This window comes from Sinohyriopsis cumingii, unplaced genomic scaffold, assembly GCF_028554795.1.
Source record: "Sinohyriopsis cumingii isolate HCF-2022 unplaced genomic scaffold, ASM2855479v2 utg002136l, whole genome shotgun sequence".
Lineage (NCBI taxonomy): Eukaryota > Metazoa > Mollusca > Bivalvia > Unionida > Unionidae > Sinohyriopsis > Sinohyriopsis cumingii.
In genome coordinates, this window is record NW_028316138.1 from 107943 (window position 1) to 125470 (window position 17528).

General features: G+C 38.3%; 1 non-coding gene across 1 annotated transcript; it reads left to right on the forward strand.

The window, feature by feature from the left end:
• Nucleotides 1-911: 911 nt before the first annotated feature.
• On the forward strand, nucleotides 912-985 carry Trnan-guu (transfer RNA asparagine (anticodon GUU)). The gene has a single exon. It is a non-coding gene; the product is annotated as a tRNA-Asn (tRNA).
• Nucleotides 986-17528: the final 16543 nt, after the last annotated feature.

A 17528-nucleotide genomic window follows, 5' to 3' on the forward strand; every position in this document is an offset into this window, starting at 1 on the left:
AATATAGCATTACAAAATACTATTGTAGAACCATTATTTTGTAATATAGCATTACAAATTACTATGTACATACTGACTGTATACTTTTAACTTATATACTGTACAAAGCGTTTTTTAAATAAAGAAAGAAAGAAAAAAAAAAAAAAAAAAAAGCGCGTTCGGCTGTGAACCGAAAGGTTGGTGGTTCGAGCCCACCCAGGGACGATGACTCTTATTTTGTTCCTCTTCATTTGAGTTTTTCATTCTTGTCTAAAATATTCCGGAAGAAAAAGCAAGCCTAATATATGTACATATATTGTTTAAGGCATCTTTATTGCATTGTTATACAATGATTCAAGTAGGAAAATTTATTTTACATAACCTTCACACTGACGTCAAGCAACAAGTAGGCTTATGTACTTAATGCAGTGTCATAATAGATGCATAAAAGTGTTTTCAGATATGAGATTACACACCATTTTCCAATATGACCATCAATCAGTTTTAGCAGTGAAAATACTCTCAGGCCAAAACTACAAGACATATGCATGAAACCAAATGATTAGAGATAGATATATCCAAATTGGACATAAATCCAATGTATTCGAGGCGAGAAGATCGATAAAATGCCTTATTTGCTGAATGATGTCAGTTTTCTACAAATTGAAATTTACCCCTTTCTCTATATGATCTGTACATCTCTTAATTACGTGGTTTATAATATGGCCCAGTGAACATTTTAAACTGCAGAAATTGCTTAAAGCTTATGTCATCACGCACTCCACTGCCCATTGGCTGACCGTTTGAGACGAAATCTAGATTGCTGAACATACCCATTTCTGACACTTTCGCACTTTGTCTCACTTCCATAAAAACCGGTCATTTTGACTTTAAAGCTGACTAATTATTGACCAAGAGATATTGCTCTTCAGGTCTCTGTGGCGCAATCGGCAAGCGCGTTCGGCTGTTAACCGAAAGGGTGGTGCTTCGAGCCCACCCAGGGACGATGACTCTTATTTTGCACCTTTTCATTTGAGTCTTTTATCCTTGTCTGCCATATTCCCGAACAAAAAGGAAGCATAATATATGTACATATATTTTTAAAATCATGTTTATTGCATTATTATACAACGATTGAACTACGAAAATTATTTTGACATTACCTGCACACTGCCGCCAAAGAACAAGACTTTTGTACTTAATGCATTGTAATAATAGATACATAAAAGTGTTTACAGATATGATATTACACACAATCTTCCAATATGATCATGACTCAATTTTAGCCGTGAAAATACTCTCAAGCCAACACTACAAGGGTTATGCATAAAACCGAATGATTAGAGATAGATATATCCAACTTGGACATAAATCCAATGTATTCGAGGCGAGAAGAGAGATAAAATGCCTTATTTGCATAATGATGTCAGTTTTCACCAAATCGAATGATACCCCATTTTCTATATGATCTCTACGTGTGTTAATTACGCGGTGTATAATATGGCCCAGTTAAAATTTTAAACTGCAGAGATTGGTTAATGCTTATGTCGTCATGCACTCCACTACCGAATGGCTGACCGTTTGAGACGAAATCTAGATTTCTGATCATAACCATTTCTGACACTTTCGCACTTTCTCTCACTTCCATTAAAACCGGTCATTTTGACTTTGTAGCTGACTAATTATTGACCAAGAGATATTGGTCTTCAGGTCTCTGTGGCGCAATCGGTTAGCGCGTTCGGCTGTGGACTTCCGGTTATGACATCAGGAGGAAAACACGTTTGATGATCGCTCCGTGAATTTTCAAGTTTTTTTCCTTTAATGGACATTTTTGCTGTTTTAATTTGTTACAGGTACGTTGATAAGATTTGTTTGATCGCATTCATATATAAGTGAGATATATTTTGAGTGTGTGGATAACTTTATCCACCACACAAAATATTATTTTCTGTGACAATGAATACAAAGCCTGGTCGTGCTGCACGTGCAGCACAAGGAGCTGACTCACACTCTAATGACACCAGTGGAATAGCTAACAATAAGAATGGCATGTTGAGTAACATCGATAGACAGACAGGAGCTTCTCGTCGTTTTGGGAAAGAATGTACCGTGGTGATTGATGTAAAGGATGTGAAGAAAATAAAGGCAAGTGATATTGTTAGAAGTGTAGAAGAATTAACCGGAGATATGTCGGTCTATGCAGTTGTGCCCAAAGGTGCAAATTTGTATGAGGTCACACTACCGAGTAAGGAAGTAGCATATAATACCTTGTGTGGAATTGATATTGGAAGTGAACACTTTGATTGTACTCTCTTATATTCAGACACTATTATTGTGTCAATTCTTCATTTACCAGCATACATCACCGATGATGATATAAGTATGAAGCTCGGTGAATACGGAGTAGAACTTCTTTCTCCCATTCAACGCAGATATTATCCTGGGACTAGTGTGGCTGATGGGACTCGTTATGTCAAATGTAAATTTCCACAGCAGGTGAAATCCTTGCCTTACAGTCTGAAATTTCAGACTGTCAATGGTCAGCAATACTTTAGAGTATTACACGATAACCAAGTTAAGGTATGTTCTAGATGTCTTGATCCGGGACATGTTATAAAAGACTGCCCTGATTTTGTATGCTACAAGTGTGGGGAGCAAGGCCATGTAGCAAAAAATTGCACAAGGCAAAGATGTGACAGTTGTGGAAGTTTTCCTCTTATGTGTACATGCAGGATATGCGACAAATGCCACAAAGAGGCGCAAACATGTATGTGTTACAGAGAGGCCATTGCAGGCATTCATTCGCAAGTTGATGATGATACGAGGGAAGACATATTGGAGTTACCGAGTGACGAAGATGATAAAGAAGAAATTGAGAATGCAAAAAAAGATAATGAGAGTGGAGAAAGTGGGGAAGAAAAAGAAAGAAGTGGAGTTGATATGACCAATGTAGAAATAGAATCTGAGGAGGAAGTAAACAACAATCATACAATTGGAGATGGATCGGGGACAGATTCAGATGATGACAGGAAGATGGCTGCAGACGTTGTTGAAAGATCAAACGAATCACGTACATGTCAAGAAAACGGTACTAATATCGAAAATTTCAAAGTAGTACAAAGGAGAAGGAGAAGGTTTAATCCATAACCTAACCTGAAGATGAATAGCATGCGACGAACACCTATTAAGAAATGATCAAACACTCAACATTTTTTAATACTTTCAATACACTCATCATAATCATGGCTTTAAATATTGTATCTCTAAATGTAAATGGCTTGCGTAATTTGAATAAACTAAAGTCTGTTTTAGAAATATTTAAAGAGAAAAGAGGCCATATTTTATTATTGCAAGAAACCTTTTGGGATGAGGAGTTTGTTGAAAGTATTAGAGAAAATGAGATTTGGAATGGTGACATATTTTATAGTAATGCTGACAATAGGAGGGCAGGTGTTGCTGTTTTAGTAGTGAGAGAATTGAGAAATCAGGTGACACAAGAAATGATTGAAAAGGGTAGGATTTTACATCTTAAAATAGCTATTGATGATAAAGTAATTGATTTAATCAATATTTATGCTCCAAATGTTGTGAAGGAAAGGTTTAACTTTTTCATGAAGCTAAATACATATTTACATAACAGTACTAGTGATAGCACTATCCTGGCTGGTGATTTTAATACAACTTTAGCAGGTATTGATCGACATAACAAAGCCTTACATATTGATGATGTAGCAGTGCGTGAACTTTATAAAATTATTCATGATAGGAATATTACCGATTTATGGAGATCACGAAATCCTAGTACTCGTAGTTTCTCCAGAAAACAAGTTGTACTAGGCGAAATGAAGCAGAGTAGAATAGATTATTTTTTGATTTCCTCAAAATTGCATTCCAATGTGCAAAATATTTATTATGCAGATACATCCTTTAGTGATCATTCTTTTGTATACCTTAAACTAAATACCTGCAAAGTGGAAACAGGGCCCGGATTATGGATACTAAATAACAATGTTCTTTTTGAGGAAAAATATGTACAAAGAGTGAAATCAATTCTTACCGAGGGAAAAACTGACGAAATGTATTTCAGTGAACCACTCATTTGGTGGGATAATGTAAAATACAAAATTAAAAAATTTTCCCAAGTATACTGTACAAGAAGAAATAAGGAAAGATTACAAGAATACTTTACATTGCAAAATAAATTAAAATCATTTTCAGAAAAAGTCGCAAATAAAGAATCATATGACATTAACAAATATGAAGAACTAAAACATCAGCTAAGTGACTATGAAACTGATTTTTGTCGGGGTGCTATTTTGAGATCTAAGGCGAAATGGGCAATTGAAAGCGATAGAAATACTAAATACTTTCTAAATCTTGAGAAATATCGACACAACAAAAATGTAATCAATGAATTGATTGATGATGATGGTGTAATTATTTCAAATACAAGCGGAATCTTAGATGAAATACATCAGTTTTATAGTCATTTATATTCTTCGGTAACTGTTGATGATAATTGTACTGATTCACTTTTAAATTTTGTAAACTGTTCTGTATCTGATGAGGATAAAGATATGTGTGATGCCATAATAACAGTTGATGAAATACATACAGCTATAAAAGGGATGGCTAAAAATAAAAGCCCCGGCCCGGACGGATTGACAGTAGAGTGATATTGTAAATTTTATGATTGTATATATGATATTCTGTTGCACATCTTTCAGAGTGTTAAGAATGACAATATTATGTCGAGATCAATGAGATTTGGGGTTATATCACTTATTTATAAAAATAAGGGGGATAATAGAAGATTGCAAAATTGGCGTCCTATCAGTTTACTTAATGTAGATTATAAAATTTTGGCAAGGATTTTGTCTACACGTTTAAAAATGGTATTACCCAAAATTATTTCTCAAACTCAGACATGTTGTATAGTTGGGAGAGATATTGCTGATACTATAGTCACTGTAAGAGATATTATAGATATGGTTGAGAGAGACAATCTTGAGGGATATATCTTAAAAATTGATCAAGAAAAAGCGTTTGACAGAGTTTGCCACTCATATCTGATTTCTGTTTTACGAAAGTTCGGTTTTGGTGACAATTTTATTCAGTGGATAAAGATATTTTATAATGAAATTAAAAGTAGTGTTAAATGCAATGGTCATCTAACGAAACCCTTTTTAATTAAAAATTCAGTCAGACAAGGTTGTCCTATATCAGCAATGTTATATGTATTAGCAGCAGAACCCTTAGGACTCGCTATCAAAGCAAATCTCACTATCAAAGGTATTCCACTCCCACTGTCTAGTAATACAAGTAAAGTTTTTCAACATGCAGATGATACAACCTTGACATTAGCGGACACACAATCCATTAATCAATCTTTTAATGTACTTGACTTGTATTGTAAAGGATCTGGTGCAAAGGTGAACAAGGAAAAGACAGAACTTCTGTGTATTGGATCTGGTAAACTTACTGATGATTATTGCAAACAATTACAAATTCAAATGTGTGATCAAGTCATCTTAATTTTGGGAGCTTATGTTGGAAAATGTGCAAAGTTATGTGAGCAACTGAACTGGAATGATAGATTGTCTAAAATTAAAAATTTATTGCAACTGTGGTCACAGAGATATTTGACAATACAAGGAAAAGTAACAGTTGTTAATAACTTATTAGTTTCTAGAGTATTGTACATAGTGTCAGTTCAGCCTCTTCCTGATATGATTGCTGATGAATTGAAGCAATTATTTCTCAGATTTATCTGGTCAGGAAAGTCCCATTTGGTTCACTATTATACAATAATTGGTGATAAGCGAAATGGCGGACTACAGTTAACTGATATAAAGATGAAAATGTATGCATTCAGACTAAAATTTTTAAAAAGATATTTTGATGTGAATTGCCATGCTATGTGGAAAAATACCTTTGATCACTTTTTATCTACTGTCCTGAACATGAGGTTGACCAAAGAGTTGTTTCTCATGTCTTTAAATAAGCAACAATTGAATACCCTACCTATATTTTACAGAGAAATGTTTCATGCATGGGAAAAACTTAGAAATAATATCGATACAAATATTGATGTGAGGAATGTTTTTGAACAACCTCTCTTTTTAAATCCTAATATTACATGTGCTGGTAAAACGTTGTTTTTCGCAGAATTTATAGAAGCAGGAATTGTTCGTGTTCAGGATATTACATATGAATTTGTACCTGGAATACTACCTTATAGAGCTATTCAAGAAATGATATACAAATCAAATTCTGAGATCAAAACAGATAAGATAAAAAAAGACTATAATTGCATAATAGAAAGTATACCATTAGGCTGGAGAAATATTGTTGCAACAGAGTCAAAACCCACTGTAACCAATGGGAGAAATAATATGTTTCTCAGAGTTGATACAAAATTATATGACCTCTGTTTATGTACAACACAACTATTTTACAAGCTTTTATGTACGTTGATTTTTCAAGAACCAGCTTCTGTTTCCTTTTGGAGTAAGATATTTAGTTTGGAAAAGCATAAATACTGGAAATTGATACACCTACCTTTCAAGACCCCAGATTGTATAGATTTGGATTACAGAATAATGCACAATCGAATATTTACAAAAGAGAGACTAAAATACTATGGCAAAATTGATAATGACTTATGTCCAGTGTGCCAGTTGGAAACAGAGGATTTATTTCACATGTTTTTGAAATGTCCTGAATTAAGCTCTTTTAAGAATTATATTGTATATATAGTTGAGATTCTTTTTAAAAATTGTAGAGTTGGTGTTCTCAATAGCACTTCTTTTGAACAAATGCTCATGATAGGATATAACAAAGAAACAAAATCAGTAAATAGTTATTTTTTGAACTACATTCTGAGCATTGCTCGATTGTGCATTTACAAAAGAAGAAACATTATGTCGTTATTAGGGAAACAAATAGACATCGAAAGATTGTTCCAATATTTGACTAGAAAATATATATTATATGCGTATCAACATTACAAAGACAAAAATCAGACTTTGATTACGAAGTATTTTGTAAAAGATAATCCTTTAATGAGAATAGAAGAGGATAAACTGTTTATTACATTGTAGAATCATTGTTTTGTACTATAGGATTACAAAATAAAATTTTAGAATCATTGTTCTGTAATATAGCTTAACAAAATAATATTGTAGAATCATGGTTTTGTAATATAGAATTATAAAATACTATTGTAGAACCATTATTTTGTAATATAGCATTACAAACTACTATGTACATACTGACTGTATATTTTTAACTTATATACTGTACAAAGCCTTTTTTAAATAAAGAAAGAAAAAAAAAAAGCGCGTTCGGCTGTGAACCGAAAGGTTGGTGGTTCGAGCCCACCCAGGGACGATGACTCTTATTTTGTTCCTCTTCATTTGAGTTTTTCATTCTTGTCTAAAATATTCCGGAAGAAAAAGCAAGCCTAATATATGTACATATATTGTTTAAGGCATCTTTATTGCATTGTTATACAATGATTCAAGTAGGAAAATTTATTTTACATAACCTTCACACTGACGTCAAGCAACAAGTAGGCTTATATACTTAATGCAGTGTCATAATAGATGCATAAAAGTGTTTTCAGATATGAGATTACACACCATTTTCCAATATGACCATCAATCAGTTTTAGCAGTGAAAATACTCTCAGGCCAAAACTACAAGACATATGCATGAAACCAAATGATTAGAGATAGATATATCCAAATTGGACATAAATCCAATGTATTCGAGGCGAGAAGAGAGATAAAATGCCTTATTTGCATAATGATGTCAGTTTTCACCAAAGCGAATGATACCCCATTTTCTATATGATCTCTACATGTGTTAATTACGCGCTGTATAATATGGCCCAGTTAAAATTTTTAAACTGCGGAAATTGCTTAATGCTTATGTCGTCATGCACTCCACTACCGATTGGCTGACCGTTTGAGACGAAATCTAGATTTCTGATGATAACCATTTCTGACACTTTCACACTTTCTCTCACTTCCATTAAAACCGGTCATTTTGACTTTGTATCTGACTAATTATTGACCAAGAGATATTGGTCTTCAGGTCTCTGTGGCGCAATCGGTTAGCGCGTTCGGCTGTGAGGACTTCCGGTTATGTCATCAGAAGGAAAACACGTTTGATGATCGCTCCGTGAATTTTCAAGTTTTTTTCCTTTAATAGACATTTTTGCTGTTTTAATTTGTTACAGGTACGTTGATAAGATTTGTTTGATCGCATTCATATATAAGTGAGATATATTTTGAATGTGTGGATAACTTTATCCACCACACAAAATATTATTTTCTGAGCAGCAGGGGGGGGCGAATCCGACATTTTGTCCAATCGTTATTTGGCTTAATTAGTACTTTCTGCACTCAGCGGATCCGGTGTCGTCAGCGCCTGGTAAAAAAAAAACGACGTCGTCGTCGAGGGGATCGTCCGGACGTCATTTGGTTTAATTAATACCTTCTGCGCGCCGATCCCAGCGTCGTCAGCGTCCGGTAAGCACATCGACGACCGCGTCGATGTCATCGCCCCCCCTGCTGCTATGATCTTACAAACAGAGTGATCACCAACTCCTCCTCTTGTAGATCAATTAGGTTATTTGACTGATCGGTAAGTCTGAAATTAATTCTCGTTAAAAATCGATTATGGCATCGCATATAGACCGGATTAATCGGACTCTCAACGAATAAAAATCCCGGAGGGGCTGTTGGTGAAAATGAATAAAGGATATACCCCTGTTGAGCTTGATTTGATTGCTTGGTATCCACCTGGTAACTCCCTTCGATAACATCACACACCAGATTGATTGCTATCACCGATGCAATATTTACGTTGTATGGAGCAATATGCCTACCACCATCTCCGTTATCGTATCTGAGGATAGTTGATGGGGGGGCGTCCGCGGGTGGATTCTTAGGCCATCCTAGTATGGTTCTTATTGAACTGTTATAAATATCAACCATATACCCCGGTGTGCTTATTTCAATCGTCGACGATAACGTCGGTTCATGAACCGTAATAGCGATTTTTGATTCCTTTCCTGTGATCGATTTTATCCTGCGTTGAAATTCCTTATTGATTTGTTCTATCTGGTATGACCCAGTTGGTATTGTAACCTCATTCCAGTCTGGGGTCCCATCGGGCTTATTTGTCCATGCAAAAACCAGCGAGTTATTAGGTTGTTGTCCGTTAAATGCGTCCGCTCGGATATTAGGCCAACTGTGATATACTCGCAATTTTGTCAGCGCTATTTCCTTCACTGGAACCGGCGACGGGAAGTTCACACTGAATTCTGGCTTCGTTGACGTTATCGATATCATATTTGTTTGTACCGGAGTGGTATTCTCCGCGATCCGCTGAAGTAATTGAGACCCTTCGGGGTTCAGCGACATTATTATTATTCGTTGTTTTTAGTGTCTAATTTCAACAACCAGGTGGTTCCGGCTTCCAGTTGAAAATCCTCGATTTTTGACATCGCGGAGCTATACAACTGGACCATCGTGGAGAATTCAACATCGGATATGAACAAATTATCAATCGATAACGAGATCAACCCAGATAATTTCGAGTACGCGTCGGATACTATTTGATGTTTTACTGTATACTCGTCGAGTTTTTTCTGAAAACACGATGATATCTTTTTAGTGATTGCGTTGGCTACTCCAGCAATTGTTGTCATCGCGGAGATAGCGATTGGAACAGCGATCGGGGCTATCGTGGTTACCGTGGATAAAATAACACCGGTACCGGCTACTATACCCGACACCGAGTACACGACCGCGTCGATGGTGGTTATTTTTCTGCGGTATTTTTTTATTTTTGCGCGGTATTGTTCGGAAAGCGTTTTCAAATTCGCGGAGAATTCTTTTGCGGTATCGAATCGATATTGATGTGACGTCGGTGATACCTCTGATTCAATTACCCTGGTGGTCATTTTATTCTAAAAGAGCTAGTGTTTTTAATTACTTAGATTCGCTACAAATTCCACATACCATGTGATGTTTGCCCGGGCTAAATTTCCATCAACGGCATAAATTGTAAACTGTTCAGTTGCGTTCTTGTCTATAATTGTTGATATTGTATTGTTAAACCCGGATGAACTCGACGATAATATATTAAACTGCATCATTGAAACCAGTGTCAATCGATAAATGCCCTTAACAGTTGCGGTAGTATTTACTGTATTCTGTGTAGGAGTCCAATCGAATGATCCATGCCGAATTGTGTATACTGTGTTGATGATGTTCTCATGAGGGATTTTTATTTTTTCGAATTGCTCTGCTACTCTCGGTAGTCCGTCTTTAATCGCTTCAACATCAGTTCCGATTATTTCTATTCTCCGCAAATTCGCGTCTATATTATTCTTGTTCGCTGCAACCCTAGTAATGAGTATATCTATTTCCTGTATATGCGCGTCCACATTTTTTTTGTTCGCTGCAACCTTAGTAATGAGTGTATCTATTTCCCGTGTATGCGCGTCCACATCTTTTTTGTTCGCTGCAACCTTAGTAATGAGTGTATCTATTTCCTGTGTATGCGCGTCCACATCTTTTTTGTTCGCTGCAACCTTAGTAATGAGTGTATCTATTTCCCGTGTATGCGCGTCCACATCTTTTTTGTTCGCTGCAACATCAGTTTTGACTGTTTCTATTCTCCATTCATGCGCGTCTATATTATTCTTGTTCGCCACAATATCAGTTTTGATCGTTCCTATTCTCTGTTCATGCACGTCTATACCTTTTTTATTCGCTACAATATCAGTTTTGATCGTTTCTATTTCCCCTGTATGCGCGTCTATATTTCTTTTGTTCGCTGCAACATCAAGTTCGATTGTTTTTATTTCCCCTGTATGCGTGTCTATATTCCTTTTGTTCGCTGCAACATCAGTTTTGATTGTTTTTATTTCCTGTCCATACACGTCTATATTTCTTTTGCTCGTTGCAACATCAGTTTTGATCGTTCCTATTTCCCCTCTATACACGTCTACACCCCTTTTGTTCGCTTCAATATCAGCTCTGATTGTCATTATGTCCTGTGTATGCGCGTCTATATTCCTTTTGTTCGCTACAATATCAGTTTTGATCGTTCCTATTTCCCCTGTATGCGAGTCTACATTATTTATGATCGTTGCAACATTAGCGCCGATTATTTCTATTTCCCGTTCATGCACGTCTACACTCCCTTTGTTCGCTGCAACATCAGTTTTGATTGTTTTTATTTCCTGTCCATACGCAGTGATATCATTTATAGTTGTTGTGATTTCATCCAGCTTGGTATTTTTTTTACCAAAGAATTTATCAAAGTTGTCATCGATCCTGTTAACATTTTTTCGTAACGTGTAAAATTGGCCCGACAGCGTTGTAAACTCCGAAATAGTATTTTTTATTGTTGCAAGATTCGGTTCGGTTACCGTCGGGGTCCCGAAAAAACTAGCGGTAGTGAGTTGTATATCGGTGACAGATTTTTTCACCTCGGTGACAGATTTTTTCACCTGCGCGTCAAGTTCGGTCACCGATCTATTCAACCTTATAAAACCGTCTTTGACTAATGTTATCGTCGACAGATGTTCACCCGGCTTGAGTCGTCCGTCGCTGGTATACAACGCGATAGTGTCCTCGGCGGCATCACGCCGTCGTGTTAAAACGTCATCCAGCGACACATTACTGGATTTCAATTTACCCTGGCGGTCTTGAAATACAACTATTTCACCTGGGTCAACACTTGTTAAATTCAACGTATCAGCGATTTCATCCTCGATTAGTTTTTTTATGTCATCGGTGGCGGGCGTTTCCGTGGATCCTTTCAGCGCCGAAATAGGTCGTCCCCAAATATCAATCATCGTTATTGTAAAAAAAAACAGCGTTTCTAATTAACCCGCCGGGCCTCTACGACCCCACTAGTGTATTCGTTTACAACCACATGAGGTGGCTTTCGCGATGATGAAATCGCCGCGAGTACGTTCAATACTTCACGGCCGCATATCGGCGGGTCGCTTAACTGCTGTGTTGGCAGCGTGGAATAAAAAACCCGGGCTGAACACGTCCGGATATACCGCATAAACTCGTTCGGCGGGGCTAACCCGTATGAATCAAAATAGACGATCGCACGCGGATCAATCGCGTATGCAACCCAATGAGTTCCCGCTCCGGAGGACCCATCGAGGTTAATTATGCCGGTTTCAATATTCCTTGGTGCCGCCGGTAATTGATCCCTCATAAAAACACCTCTGAAGTTTTTTATCGCTAGCGCGTCTGCGGCGTCTATTAAATCAAAATTAGACATGGGAGTCATAGACTCCTGAGTCAATAAACGGTTCCCGGTAGTCTTAGACCCTTTCCCGAGTACCATGAATACGGGGTTCCCGGTAGTCTTAGACCCTTTCCGGCCACGGATCGTTTTTTTTTATAGCCTTTCCCGGTTGCCTTCTTCAATGCCATCCCCGCCGCGGTACCAACGGCTCCTAACGCGGCCGCCTTAGCCACTGCTGGGGCCGGCGCGGCAATCAATGCCGGAATCGCGGCTAACAACGGAAATATCCCACCGGTCTTTTCCATGTCTTTGATCGCTGCGGCCGAGAAATCTATTTGAACACCCTTTTTATTCTTCATCGCATTATTGAAATGTTTTATTTGACGCGCCGTCAACGATATCTTATGATTACCACCTGCCATCTGTGACGGCTTCAGCGTTATTGTGGTCCCGCATTGTTTAGCCGACTTTGATCGTAATTTCTTGACTTGACCATCAGTCAACTCTACACTGACGACACTATACGACATTTATTGTAAACGCGTTTGTGCTTTCAATTACATGTTTTCCACTGGTGCATCAATGATTCTCATTCGTCCACCAACACCTTCCAACAGCATTGATTTATCGCTGAGAATGACAGCAACCGCTCTGTAATTAACACCACCCGGGGCTATACGAGCTCGGAAGTGTATATCAACGACGGATTGTCTCGTTAAATCAAGATGTTCCAACGAAAAATAATAAATCGGATACAGCTTTTTAAAATCAAGTTGTGATATTTGCAAACCAGTGTCGACGTTTTGATCACGACCCATATATGACAGCAATCGATGGTACACACGTGCGATATGGTTGTCGCCGTAATTAAGCTGTATATCCTCGGATGGTTCCTGTTGTCCGTTTATTCTCAGCGAAACATCCCTGACTCCTAATTGATCAAATATCATATGGCTGTGTTCTTGATTACCCAATCGTCCCCTATTCTGTAGTGCTATAAATATATGACGCGGGGCTGAAACACCCTGTTTTGATGCCAAGTGCCATGTAAACGTATCGGCGACGTTATCCTCTTTAGCATCAGTTGTTACCGCTAGCCAACTCAACAACGATTTCCCTCCCTGTTCCATAAATGATAACAATCGTGCTTCCGTGGTAACTGATGGAGTCAGCACCGGCATCCACAATGCCATTTTAGTTAAAACGACTTTACCGGCAGCGACGCCAGCAGCATGCCATATTGCATTGTTATCATCGCCCCTTCGCGTGAGCGCGATTGTATGCTTAGCCCCATAGATAACTTTTCTGACATTTCTGCAGAATCCAAATATGTGATGGAGTGGAATCGCGCATGAAAACTGTCGGCGTGGTTTTTGCAACATCCCCCCTCGTGCTGCGAATCCCATATTGTAATTATCGTTAAGACTTTTTATAACAGTGAAATCAGCGTCTGGTTTTGCTCTGCGATCTGGATTGGTTGCTTCAACCTGGTTAACTGTGGTATTTTCTTTTATTAGCACGTTAACGTACTGAAAATGGTCAGCGTTATCGGTGGTGTCCTTCGCAAACATCATAGATGGGCCCGCCGATCTCGTATAATCGTCCGAGTATCTCGCTAACCCAATTATCGTCGTTGCAACATCAACCTCGCGTTCTATTGATTCAATTTCTCGCCCGTCAATAAGATATGTGGCGCTCTCAAATAACGCCATGATACCGTTGTTGACGAAACCAACTCGAACACGATCGTCATCTGCGTATGGTGCATTATCGGCAGCATTTGTCACGAGTTCTCCCTCAATTTCGATAAACGCTTCACATGGCAGAAAGTATCTACTGGTATCTTGGACTTGAAGTTCAATTCGCGATCGTAGGTCAGGTTGCGCTGCATAATAAGAATAAAATTGATAATCACGGACAGAATCATCCCTGCGCACTGGGGCATCCATATCAAACGCGGGATCAGCGGTTCGCGCAAACATTTTATTATTTATCATGTTGATGTTTTCAATTGCGATTTTCTTTGAATTCTGTTTAAGACCACTCTCCCGCTATTGTGTTCATGGGCGCGTTGGTGGAGGACTGAGCCGCCAACGACTCTAGTTTTTCTTCCACGGCGTTATTTATTACTTTACTGACATTTGCAGGCATCACCGTCGTTGATGGCATCACCGGTGGTTTCTGTTTTTTTCTCCTCACCAACGACATTAGTCTGTCCTTTGCTGCAGAAAGCGCCTTTCCGGCAACGTCTCCAATAGCACTAATACCCTTATCACGAATAACATCAATAGCCTTCATTCCTAATTGTTTGGCTAACGGCGCTACTTTTGGAGCCATTCTTGTAAATAACCCCGCAATGGTGCTACCGAGACCATCTCCATAGTACGCGCGGTAAACAGGCAATCGCGAGTTTACCACGTAGACGAGTACTGGTTTATCGTGGTTGTAGTGTATGATCATCTTTATTATAAAAACACCGGTTTTTCAATTAGTGATTGTGATCACCAGTGATTGATCCCCCCCTTCCCCACCGCCGTGTGGAAAACCGGAATAAATTTTATCAAAATTTCCTGGGGTTTTTGCCCTCGATAAAAATCCGGTTTTTTTCCGGTTTTTTCTTGATTTTTAGTCATTTTTGGTCATTTTTTGTTGCCTATAGTCGTTTTTTTTTCGATTTTTCAGCAAAAACATCGATTTTCTCTAAATGATTTCCTTGGGTCTTTGCCCTCAAAAACCAACCAAAAACTGTCAAAAAATGGCAAAAAACGGTCAAAAAACGACCAAAAACGGCCAGAATTAACAAAAACGATAATTTTTTTAATCATCCACGAGTTCGTCTATGAGCGTTCGATACGCACTAACGTCCATGATACCGCCCGTAAACAACCGCTTGCAAATATCAGCGGCCTCATTGATTATTTCCGGAGAGTTATTTCCGGCTCGTTTTCCTCCGATTAGTACCTCTAGCCGTGATATATCACTGAGAACACTGTTAGGACAGGTAACGCCGTAGGATTCTTTACCAACAGAGTATCCTTTTCCTTTTTTTAGTTTTTCCCTTTTTTTAACTCCCTTGTGGAATGCGTCGTAATCGGGACCATCACCACGTAGTAATACATCTTTATGTTTACTCGCTAAATACACTATTCTTGTCCAATCCTTTAACGACTTTATATTTTTCTCGTAACCGCTATTGATATGCTCCTTATCTCGTGTTTTCTTAGCAAAATTGTTGGCAGCAAAATCAATTAATTCTTCCCTCCTGCTGCTGAGGTCTCTAATTTGATCTATTGTGGACTTTCTAAGCACATTACGGGATATATTCCCCCCTTTCTCTTTTTCTTCCGGTGTTTCTTCCGGTGTTTCTTCCGGTATTTCTTCTTCTGGTTCTCTTGCGGTAGCACCTAGTTCTTCTTCGTCGGCCATTGTAACATAAGGTTCTTGTGGTTCGGTTATAGCGAGTGGTGGTGGCCTCCGTGTTGTAGCAGCCGCTATTTTTGCAGGGAGTGTTTCTAAAGACCTTTTTGTTTGTTCGGTCTGAGCCGCTATCTTTTCAAGCGCATCGAGGACGGGTACAGTTGCCGCCGTAATATCTTTGGTCGCTTTAGTTACCGGGGCAAAGAGTTGTTCGCTTCCAACAGTAAAATCGGTTTGTAGTTGCTGCCGCGTTTGAAGTTGTTCTCGGACCCTGTCTCGTAACGGTATGAACTTTCTAAGCGCTGCTAGCCGCTCTCTGGCTAGCCGAGTAGTGAGTGATTCACCTACCATTATTGCAATTGCGAAGCAATTTCTAATTTCTCGCCGGAGTTTTCGTCTATAATCCTTCTAATGTTTTTGATCTTACTAGAAATCTCCCGGCGTCGTTCATAAACACGTCCGAGTTTTTTTCGTATTATTTCAACGGCAGTGAATAGTCCAATGAATGCATTTGCGTCATTGTGGTACAAGTTTTCATTGATCGTATGTTGTAATCGTTTTATGAAAAAGTACTCGCGGGCCAGGGTAAAACGCCCCCGTTTCGATTGTTCGTTAATAATCTCATAATCGGATAATATTTTTTCACTGTCGAGACCATCAGATAATTCAATTCCTTGATTTTTTAATTTTGAAATCTCGGCTAATATATTATTGATGTCTTCGATATTCATTATTCTTATAGAACATCTTGTTTTTAAATAAAAAAAAATGAAACCCCGTGTATCGATCCCGAGGTGTTCAACAATACTGAATACTTTGTTTTCTTCCAGAATGGACAATTTATTGTCATGGCGACTTCGTCAGCGCCATGGGCGCCGGTGACTTCGTATCTATATATGAAAATCGAATTCTATGCCCGGTCTTTTTTGAGATTGCTGTTTGATATACTCGTTCTGCTACTTTTCGTATTGAGGCGATACAAATGTCAAAGTATCTACTGGCTTCATTCATCGACTGAAATATTTTTTCCTCGTGAGTTGTTGTATCAAATGACTTTACGGGTTTTGCTTTCTTTGGGTATTTACCGGTTTGGCCTTTTTTGGTATTTTGACTCTGCGAGACAGCTTGCAAGTTTATAAGAGAATTATCAGTCTTATTATTATTAATATGATCAATCACAAGTCCATTTTCGATTAATCCGTTGAATACCTCAAATACCGCCCTATGAACATGGTACTTCTTCTTTCCGGCACCAAACATCAGATACCCCTGATTACTTACGGTACCAACCGGCTTCTTCAGTTTGCGGTTTCTAACAATGCCGTCGCGAGATGCCTCGTAATTGACGAGCACAGGATGCGGCTGAAATTCTTGGTCCATTTGTATAATAATACTATTTGTCTAATTTATTATTTGGTTTAATTATAAATCTTTCAACGTAGTCTTGGGGGGTTTTGATGACGAAGTCGGCGGTGGGGTCAATGACGGCGTTTTTAATTCGCTTGTCATAATAGCGTTTTAGTTCCCTGTATCGCTTTCCGCCACAATTGATACACAACTGCGATTTTCCTCTTACACCGACGTGACAAACCAAGCACGGGAGGGGGCCAAGAGAACCATTACGAACGCTTTGTAAATGATACCCGCAGAATTCGCCTCTACATGATTTATTGCACGGGGTTGTCGACCCAATCATCAACCATTTGCAGTGATTCATTATACTATATTCTTTCATTTAAATACTTGTTTTAATTATATGGATGAGTTCGAGAGATTAGCAGCAATTAAGCCCTGGAAAAATATTAAGTTCAATCTCGATAGAGTCCTCAAGGACGCACCAA